The sequence below is a fragment of the Ceratotherium simum genome, chromosome 3 (genome assembly GCF_057802395.1).
Source record: "Ceratotherium simum simum isolate JZ-2026a chromosome 3, ASM5780239v1, whole genome shotgun sequence".
NCBI lineage: Eukaryota > Metazoa > Chordata > Mammalia > Perissodactyla > Rhinocerotidae > Ceratotherium > Ceratotherium simum.
The window spans coordinates 25,093,482-25,103,773 of NC_141902.1; the positions used below are offsets into that span (position 1 = coordinate 25,093,482).

The 10,292-nt window shown below is 33.2% G+C and overlaps 1 long non-coding RNA gene across 2 annotated transcripts in view; it reads left to right on the forward strand.

Annotated features, from left to right (window-relative positions):
- The window catches only part of LOC147917459 (uncharacterized), a 57,955-nt gene extending 48,970 nt beyond the window's left edge, over positions 1–8,985 (forward strand). The window contains exons 3-4 of one of the 2 annotated variants that reach the window (XR_015549938.1): positions 6,560–6,713; positions 7,731–8,985. This is a non-coding gene — a long non-coding RNA (uncharacterized LOC147917459). Of the gene's footprint in view, positions 1–6,559 lie in introns of both variants that reach the window. The other variant, XR_015549936.1, reaches the window with a different exon arrangement.
- The last annotated feature ends 1,307 nt before the right edge of the window (positions 8,986–10,292 follow it).

Sequence of the window (10,292 nt, forward strand, 5' to 3'; positions counted from 1 at the left end):
CCCTAGTTCAATTCATCACAAGCATCTGATAATACTTTCTGACTGGGATTGTTCTCATGAGTATTATTTTATCTTTAATTAATATTTTTTAGTTAATTGTATATTTAATTAATATTTCTGTCTTTAGTAATATTTTGGCCCTTTTCCTTGGTTTATCATCTTTCAACAGTATCCATGGCTGTATTCTGAATGATGAGGACTTTATTGCTTTTACAGTAACTCCCACTTTCCCTGACTCCTCCAACTCCAAACTGTAGTTGGTTACTTGTTGTTCATGTAATTAACAATATACAGTATAATTGAATCTCTATTCTTATTGTCAACTTTAGATTGTGTTCTTAGATAACCTGCTTTCAAAGATTAGTAGATTGATTATCCTTCCATTTCTCTTCCCATGTCCTAATATTTTTAGCCATATTTTAATTTTTATAGCCAAGATTTATAACATTTTTAGTCTGTTCTATAACTCCAATTAAATATTTGTCTCTTGTCTATAGGTTAATTTTAGAAATGGAAAATCAATAAATATTTTTGGATAAATATTATTATAGCTTGAATTGACCCAAGGAAAGAAATGTAATTCATGTCATTAAAACCTTGTTGCTTGAGGGAAAATCTTCCAAATGTTAAGGTCTAATCAAATGAATCAAGTTTTGTAGGTCTTGAATCTTATTTGGGGGGCTGTCTTCAAGAGAAAAAATACAAAATTACAAACACACTGCTGGGGCACATTCCCTTGGCCTTGGAAAGATCTCAAGTGAGCGAGGGGCCCTGAGGCTTACCTTCATTAGTTTCATAGTAAATCTACGTCTGAGTCTCAACTTCTTTTCGGCTCCCTTCACTTCTTATAGGTCATAGTCAGCTGCTGCCATGTATCTGGTATCCTGTGTGTCCTCTTTCTTGGTTCCCTTCTCATATTGCTGGAATCCTTCTCTAGCATTTTATCTCATCAAAACTCCATTGGTACTGTATACTCTGAGTGCTTGTGTGTCACATATGCATTTATTTTGCCCAAATTTGATGGATTGTTTGGCTTGATTGTTTAGAAATCTAAGTTCAAAACCACTTTCCAACTTGGAAGATAAACAAGAAACTAATAGAAATGGTTATTACCTTTGGAGGCAGGTGAATGGGGAATGGGGCAAATGGGCAGGGTGGGAGTCAGATTCTGAACACTTTTTTAATGTATTTTCTTTCTTTTACCAAGTAAAGGTATCGTTAAAAAAATAAATTAAATAATAAGTAAAAATACACAAACCTTTTCCCATCCTCAAAAGTTTGAAAATATTGTTCCATTGTCTTTGAGCAATAAGTGTTGTTGATGAGAAGTTTGGTGCCATATTTTTCCCTGTTTCTTCTGGTAAACTGTTTTCCCATCCCCTCCATGGGAACTTTCAAGATTTTCTCTACTCTTGGAGCTCTGAAATTTCATTAGATTGAGTCTAGGAGTGGGTCTTTTTAAAATTAACATTTTGCCTCTATGTAGACCATTTCAAAATGAAGACTCATGGAGTTTGGGGAGATTTTCTTTAGCTATTTCTTTGAATATTTCTTTCCTGCTGTTGTCTCAGTTTGGAACGTCTTTTAGACAGATCTTTGACTTCTGGATCCATCTTCCATGTGTCTTAAATTTATTTGTATGTTTTTGAATTATTTACTTCTAGTCTCCATTATAAGAGATTAAATTTAATTCTGATTTCTAATTAAGTCCTCATGTTCAGTTTATTATTCAGGCAGTCCAATGCCATTTTTTGACATTTGTATTTTTAGTTTCCAAGAAGATTTTTGTTCTCTGGATTGCTCTTTTTTCCTCACACACTGCATACTTTTATGGGTACCATTTCCACTCAATAATTTTCAGTATCACATAAGTTAAAAAAACATTTTAGTTTCCTAATCATCTCAGATTTCTCCAATGTTAGTTGACTGTTTGTTCATCTTTGTGCTTCTTCACACTAGTGACTTTTATTCAAATATCTGGAGGTACTTGAATATCCAGTTATGTTTATGAATAAATGCTTTGTTAAATAAAAGTAGCTGGTGCAGGTTTTTCTCCCAAGCTGTGTAGGTCTGTGTCCATAAAAGGACTGTCCCTTGAATGAGAAGGCCAACCTTTGGCTCTGTGTAAGTTGGCTGGGTTTGTTGAGAGGTAGATTTCTCTCTAGGGTGGGAGGGTATGAATTAGGCAGGCCAGTGATCCACACATTATGTTTGCCAAGGTGAAGACGTCTTTACTCTGGTGGTGATGGACTTCAGTGAATTTCACCCTCTGGGTGGGGCTGCCTCTCTATTGTCTCAATATTTTATTCTGTGTTTTGAAACTCAGCAGTTACCTAGACAGGGATACTGCTTTTATGTCTCAATATCCTCCCTAGTAGCCCCTTCTGGATCATCTGTAGGTGATCCATAGATCATCCATTCTTTAGAGAACAGGTCTCCAGCTTTAGTCTAAGGGCAACAGCCCCAGCTATTACCCACTCTGTTCCTTGAGAAGGTGAAGGGAGGAACCAAGTTGCTCCAACTGTTCCCAATGCCCTTTGTTTATATGTCTGCCTAGGATTCGGGGGGCTGTGGGAGGTAGTTTCTTCTATAACAGGGTGTGTTTGGGCAGCATTGATTGGCATTTATGGTATAGCCAGTGAGAGTAAATATTTTAAATTTGTTTATTGACCATTTGTATTTCTTTTTTCTGTAAGTTACTCATGCGTGATCATTACCCATTTTTACTGCAGTATTCGCCTGGTTGAATAATATTTTCTTTACTTGTAAGAACTCTTTATACGAGACTAGGAATCAGAAATGAGATGTAGCTACAGATTCAAGAGAATTTAAAAGAATTATGAAAGCTTACATGGAATGCTATGGCGAAAAAATAAAATATATTTTTAAAAAAGATGTTTTTCTTGCACAATAGAAAAGATGAGTAACAGACAAGATAAGACAGCCTGAATGTAGACCAATTAAATATTGAGGATTGGAAAGGTGATTAAAGATTTAATAATAAAAAGGAGGCAGAACCAAATACATTCACAGCTATATTTTGTCTAATATTTCAAGACCAGATAATTTCAATGTTATTTAAACTATTCTAGGCCATAGAAAAAGATGGAAATATCCATGATTCATTTTGTGAAGCCAACATAACTTTAACCTACAACCTAAAAATAAAAGAAAAGAATATAGAACAAGCTTGCTTTAGAACATAGAAGGAAAATTTCTAAATTAAATACTAGTAAATAAAATCTACTATTTATTAAAAGGATAATAAATCATGATCTAGAAAAATTTATTCTAGGAATACAAGTATGTTCAATATCAAGATATCTAGCAACATGATCTATAACAATAACAAATTAAATGAAAAATAATATGATGATATCAACAGATGTTGAAAAGTCATTTGATAAAATTTAGCAGCTATTCTTAATTTAAAAACTCTGTAAAAATAAGGATAGAAGCAGACTTCTTAAATACAACAAAAACCAGTTACCAACACACCAGTAAAGCTAATTGAGATATGGTTTCAATTAAAATTAGGAACCTGATAAGGATACTTGCTATCAACATTGTTATTTGATACTGTCTTGTAGGCTTTCTAGCAAATACAATCACACAAAATGAAATCACTGGTCGAGATGCTGGAAAAAAAGAGATAAACATATTTCTTCAAGCTGGTAATATGATTGTATAAAACCCAAGAGATTTTAACAAAATATCACTAAAGTTAATGAGGAATAAGCGGGGCTGGCCCCGGGAGTAGTGGTTAAGTGCGCACGCTCCACTGCTGGTGGCCCGGGTTCGGATCCTGGGCGCGCACAGACGCACCACTTGTCAGGCCATGCTGTGGCGGCATCCCACATAAAGTGGAGGAAGATGGGTACAGATGTTAGCTCAGGGCTGATCTTCCTCACAAAAAAAAAAGGGGGTAAGCAAGTGGAAAAAATAATGTATTCACAACAAGAATTATAACAATAAGAACAATAAAATGCTTATTTTAAACAAGAAAAGTAATGTCTTTATGAAGAAAATTATTTTACACAGAATCTGAACAAATGGAAGGACATATCAGGTCTTGGGAAGTCTTAATATTAAAGAAGTTGATTCTCTCAAAAGTAAATCCCATGTAATTATAATTAGAATGCTAACCTGTGTGTGTATTTATGAATAAAACAAATTAACATTTAAATAAAAGAATAAGTGCCTCAGAATAGACAAGGAAGTTTTTTGTGTGTGGAAACATTAAAAACTAGCAATGACGTGTTTGCCTTCCCTTATATCAGAATGTACTTCAAAGTTATGGAACAAATCAGGATGACAGTAACATAAAAATAGCAAGTAGATTGGTGGAATAGAATGGAGGATCCAAAATAGATTCCATTATATATAACTTAATACATATGAAATGTTGTATTGCAATCAAATGGGAAAATGAAGTCTTTTAATAAGTGGTGATGGCACAGCTGGCTATCCATCTGGAAGATATAAAATTCCTTTGTGTAAACAAGGACTTTGTGGCTCTAGAAAGACAGTTTCCTTTTGTCTTGGTTATTTTGTTTTTAGTCAAGACTGGTGGAAATGAAACAGTTGTACGTTCTTTCAGCTTTTTATTTTGACATAACTTCAGATTTACAGACAAGTTGTAAGGATAGTACAAAGAATTCTCATATATCCTTCCCCCAGATTCCCCATATGTTAACATTGTACCATATTTACTTTATCTTTTTCTCTCTTGACATATTTCTCAACATAGGAGACTTTCATGTTTTAATTCCAAAATACAGTTTCTTTAAACATAAATGGGATCATACTATCCATATTTGGCAACTGATATTTTCAATCAGTAGTTTACATATGTGTGTGTGTGTGTGTGTGTGTGTATATATGTATATATACGTATACATATATACTTTCTTTTTTAACATCATAAATATATGAACCTATTCTGGCTGACAAAACATTTGTCTTGTTGATAAAGCGACAGTTTGACTACCACCTCCATTCCCAGACTCTAAAAGGCTTTCTATGTAAATATATATTCATCTAATTCATTCCTTTTAATGGTTGCATAGTATTTCATAGGAAGATATAACGTAGTTTATCAAAATCCATTCAATGGACATGTCGACTATTTCCATTTTTTATAAAACCATTAACTATAATGTTGCAACACACATCTGGGTACATCTATCTTTGAGTACATATGAAGGTATTTCTGTAAGAAAGGTGCTAGAAGTGGAACTAGGGGATCAAAGTTATACACATTCATTCTTTTTCATTTTTAAAGGCAATACACATGTATGGTAAAACATTTAAACAGTATAAAAGGGTAAGCAGTGAAAAGCAAGTGCATTTATTATTCCTGAGATTGGTCACCCAGGAAACAGCCATTAACAATTTCTATGACTACTTCCAGAGGTATTCTGAGAAGAGACAAGCTGTAAGAGCTCTTTATATATTCTGAAAAAGCAGAAGTTTTAAATTTTGATGAAGTCCATTTCATCAATTTTTTCTTTTATGGTTCATACTTTTCAGGTTCTAGCCAAAAAATCTGTCTAACCTAAGATCACAAAGATTTTCTTCTACCTTTTCTTTCGTAAATGTTATGTTTTAAGCCTTTATGTTTAGGTCTGTGACCCATTTTAAGTTAGTATTTATGTACGGTGTGAGGTAACGGTTAATCATTTTTTAAAAATACTAATATCCAATTGTTGCAACAGTTTGTTAAAAAGACTGTTTTTCCCACATTGAATTACCTTTGCATCTTTGTGGAAAATCAATGGGCCATATAAATGTGAAGGTATTCTAGACCTTCCATTTCTGTTCCATTGAATTGTATGCCTCTTTTTACAACAATGGCAAACTGCCTTGATTGCTGTTGTTGTATAGTAAGTCTTGAAATCAGATAGTGTTAAGTCTTGAAACTTTCAAACATATATGTCCTTGAAGAATAAAAAAATTGTATGTTGTGTGTGGGTTTAGAAACTATTAGTAATGCTTTTTTCAATTTAAGCTTGTTTTTCTTGTAAAAACATATAATGGAAAATTTCCATCATACACAAAAGTAGAGAAAATAGTATGATGAATGCCCATGTACCCATTACCAATCTTCAAAAATGGTAAATTTTTAACTAATCTTGTTTCTTCTATATGTTCTCCCCCACTGGATTATTTTGATGCACATACCAGACATCATATAATTCTATCTTTAAATATTCAACGTGTATCTCTAAAAGCTAAGAACTCTTTTTCAAAAATCACAACCATAACACCATTATGACATCTGAAATTTAACAGTTTCTTAATATTTATATTAATAATCTTGTATATTAATATATATGCTAATAATACATATAATCTAATATAGCATGATAAGCTTAATATATTAAATAGCCTTTCATATTTCATATCTGTATTTCCCTGATTATCTTGAAAAAATTTTTGACAGTTTGTTTGGATCAAAATCCCAACATGGACTATATGTTGAAACTTATTGATGTTCCCCTAAGACTTTTAAAATCTAGATCCTCACTCTGTCCTTCTCTCTCTTTTTTCCTTACAGTTTATTTGTTGAGTGAACCGAATCATTTGTCCTGTGGCATGCCCACAGTCTCTGCTTACTGTTTCCATCCTCATGGTGCTGTGCGACGTGTTCCTCTGCCCCTCTGCATTCTCTGAGGACTGGTTGTTTGATGTAGAGGCTTTATCAGATTCAGGTTTGATGTTCTTGGCAAGAATATTTCATAATGATTGTGTTCTAATTCTTTCATAACTTTTTTATTTAGTAACTGGCATATTTGTATAAGGAGAATATTCATCAACTATTTGGTTATCCTGTCAAGATTGTTTTAAACTTTGCAGAAAGGAGTCAATGAATTCTGGTACCCAGGTCAACAATCAAAAGCCATTTGGGCTTTTTATAGCTTCTTAAGAACCACATCTGAACTCTAAGAAGAAATCTTTAGAGAGTTCACTGGGAGATAAGATTTACTGGAATTGATTCACAAGTATCATTCATGAACTATTCTTATCTCCTTCACATAGCTGTGCCTCATGACTTCTCATATTTAACTAAACCCAGTTCACGATTCTTAAACAACTTTAAGGTATTCATTTAAAATGAGTAATGAAATAATTTAGTAGTAATAATTTAACAGAAAGAATCACATTGACTTATTTATTTTTACATTGAATAGCGGGAAAACGAGAGAAATCTGTTGCTTCTGTTTGAGAACACAGTTAAATTTATTTTCATTTGAATCTTTCACCCTGGTTGATTTACCAGCTGTGGTTAATTTGAAAGCTTATAAAATTAAATTTCTTATCAGCACAGAACAAGCCATTTTATAATACAATATCTGAATTTAAAAGTGTTTTTAGGGGGCCTGCCCCATGGCGTAGTGGTTAAGTGCGCGGGCTCCGCTGCTGGCGGCCCGGGTTCGGATCCTGGGCACGCACCGACGCACCACTTCTCCGGCCATGCTGCGGCCACGTCCCACATACAGCAACTAGAAGGATGTGCAGCTATGACATACAACTATCTACTGGGGCTTTGGGGGAAAAAAATAAATGAATAAATAAAACTATAAAAAAAAAATAAAAGTGTTTTTAGGTCTAAGGAGATTATTTTTAGTGTCTTTTCATCGGAGCTGACTTTCTACAGCTAAAAACTACATTTCCAAGACTGCATTGTAACTAGTATTCTGGATGAAATTTAGATTTTGTACACGCAGGAAACTGAATCTGGTACTGTGTTATGTGAGGAGAGTGTCAAGGATCAAGATAGCCACGTTCCAACAGAGCTGATGGCAGATGGTGTAATTCTGGAGTCAGCCTCTTCTGACTCAGCGGCTTCCTGCAACAGAAAGGGCAGCGCCGGACCACAGCAGAGATGCTCTGACTAAGGGTTCCTGCAAGTTCTCCCTAGATCCTGTTCTTCCAGCTCTGACAGTGACCTTGTAAACCACAAAAAATCACCTCTGCTTGTACCAGTTTGAGTGATTTCTATTATCTGCAACCTATTTCTCACTAAGAAGATGATTGATTTTTGTATATTGTTTTTGTACTCAGCCAACTTACTCAATTTATATATTAGCTGCAATAGTTTTTTGAATAATTTTTTGGAATTTTCCAGTAAATTGTATAAATTTCATCTCTTTTTTGCTAATTTCTTCCTCGTTTCTCTTGAATATTTGCACTGTATAGTGTAGATGATAGCGAATATTTTTGCGTTTTTTCCTGACTTTAATAGGAAATCTTCTAGTCCTTCCTCATTGAGAATCATTCTGGCTTTGGAGATTAGAGATACGTAATGTTAAAAGGGTGTTCATATTTCCCATTTTATTAAAAGCTTCCATTTAAAAAAAATTAAGAATGAAAGTTGGTTTTTATCAAAAATTATTTTTCAACATCCATAGAAATGATCATGAGATGTTTCTCTTTTTATCTATTCATGTGATGAATTATATTAACAGATTTCCTAATATCGAATTGTCTTGCATCCCTCGAAAAACCCCACTTGGTCATGGTATGTTATTTTTTTAAAGCTTTAATGCATTCTTGTTGCTAATATTTTGTGATTTTTGCATTCGTATTCATAAATGGGTAGTTTTCCTTCTTTGTACTACTTTTGCTCTTCTATTGATACAATGGTTGCTTTATGAAAAGAATTAGAAAATTTTCCTTATTTTTTTTTGTGTTTGTGCTCAGTTCTGTGAAATTGTCTGGATCTGGTGCTTTTTGGAGGGGAGTGTGTAGAGGGTAAATCTTTAACAACTTTCTTCTATGCGATTTCTGGGCTACTTGGTATATTTAAGTATTCCATCTTTTCTAGGGTCAGTTTTGATCCATTTCATATAAGTTTTCAAATGTATGTGGATAGATATGAGCAAAAAAAATATGAAAACATATATATACAAATAATTTCTGCCGTGTCTGGTTATTTCTTCCTTTCCTATTTGGTGTGTTTGTGCTTTCTTCTTTTAAAAAAATAGGCTCACTAATGGTTAACCTATTTGGTTGATTTTCAAAAATCAGTTTTTGTATTTACTGTTTCTAGTTATGAAAATTTATTACTTTCTGCTTTTCTCTTTAATTCCTGCCGCCTAATTCTCTTGGGTTTATCTCATTTTTCTTCTTATTTTTCTATTGTTTTGTACCCTCAATTCATTTATTTTTATTCTTTCTTGTTTATTAATATAAGCATTTTAGGCTATGAATTTTTTCCCTGAGCATTTATTTAGCCATTATTCCTTATGTGAGGTAATAATAATAATAGTGGTGAATAAATCAACCTCTCATGAAAATAGAGTTTACAACTATAAGTGAATGCACACAGTCTTCTGAAAACAAACATTTAAAACACACGTGGTTTCCTATAACAAATATTTTTAGTTTCAATGTTACAAGACAACTATCCTTGGAACTATTAAAAAAAATCTTTTGATAATGTGAGAAAGCTCTTTGGTCTTTTTAGTTGACTGATTTAGACATGTGCTCACTTCTGTAAGCACAAGATACAGAAAAAATACAGATTTAACTAAATTTTTAAGTAACTGACATTAAATATTTCTGCTAACTCTTTCCTTATCTATCCAATACAATGAAATGGTTGTTTTAGGGCTTTGTTTTCTTAAAGCATCTATGCAATGGTCTCTCTTTCTTTCAAGTCACTTTATTAAATTGTTAACTAAGGCTCTCAGCTTTTGTCTTCAGTTACAATTTCTAACCAAGATCAAATTAATGAATATAGAGCTTACATTTTTCTGATTTCAAAGTTAGAATTATTTTAATATTTCACTATTGAATATAATCATTAATCAGGTTTCTTGTGAATATTTGAAATTTCTTCCTATTTCCTAGATATTTCATCTATCCACAGAAGCATAGATGCTCACTAAGAGATTAAAAAATTGGATCATGTGGTGGGTTTGGGTGTTCATTGTACTATTCTTTATGCTTTTCTGTAAATTTGAATATTTTCATAATAAAAGATTGGAAAAAATCAGATCTATTTATATAATTACAAGAGACATCTAGGAATGCTACAGTAATGATAAAAGAACAAAGGGAGTCGCCTTGGGAATGATCCAGGAACTGTTTGAATTACAAGCAGACAGGCCTTACTCTCTGTTGTTTTTCCTCATGGAGAGCAGAAGTGCTTGGGTGTGTGGCAGGAAATATTTAGGTTATTTTTATTTTATTTTTTTTTTGTGAGGAAGATCAGCCCTGAGCTAACATCCATGTCAATCCTCCTCTTTTTGCTGTGGAAGACCGGCCCTGAGCTAACATCTGTT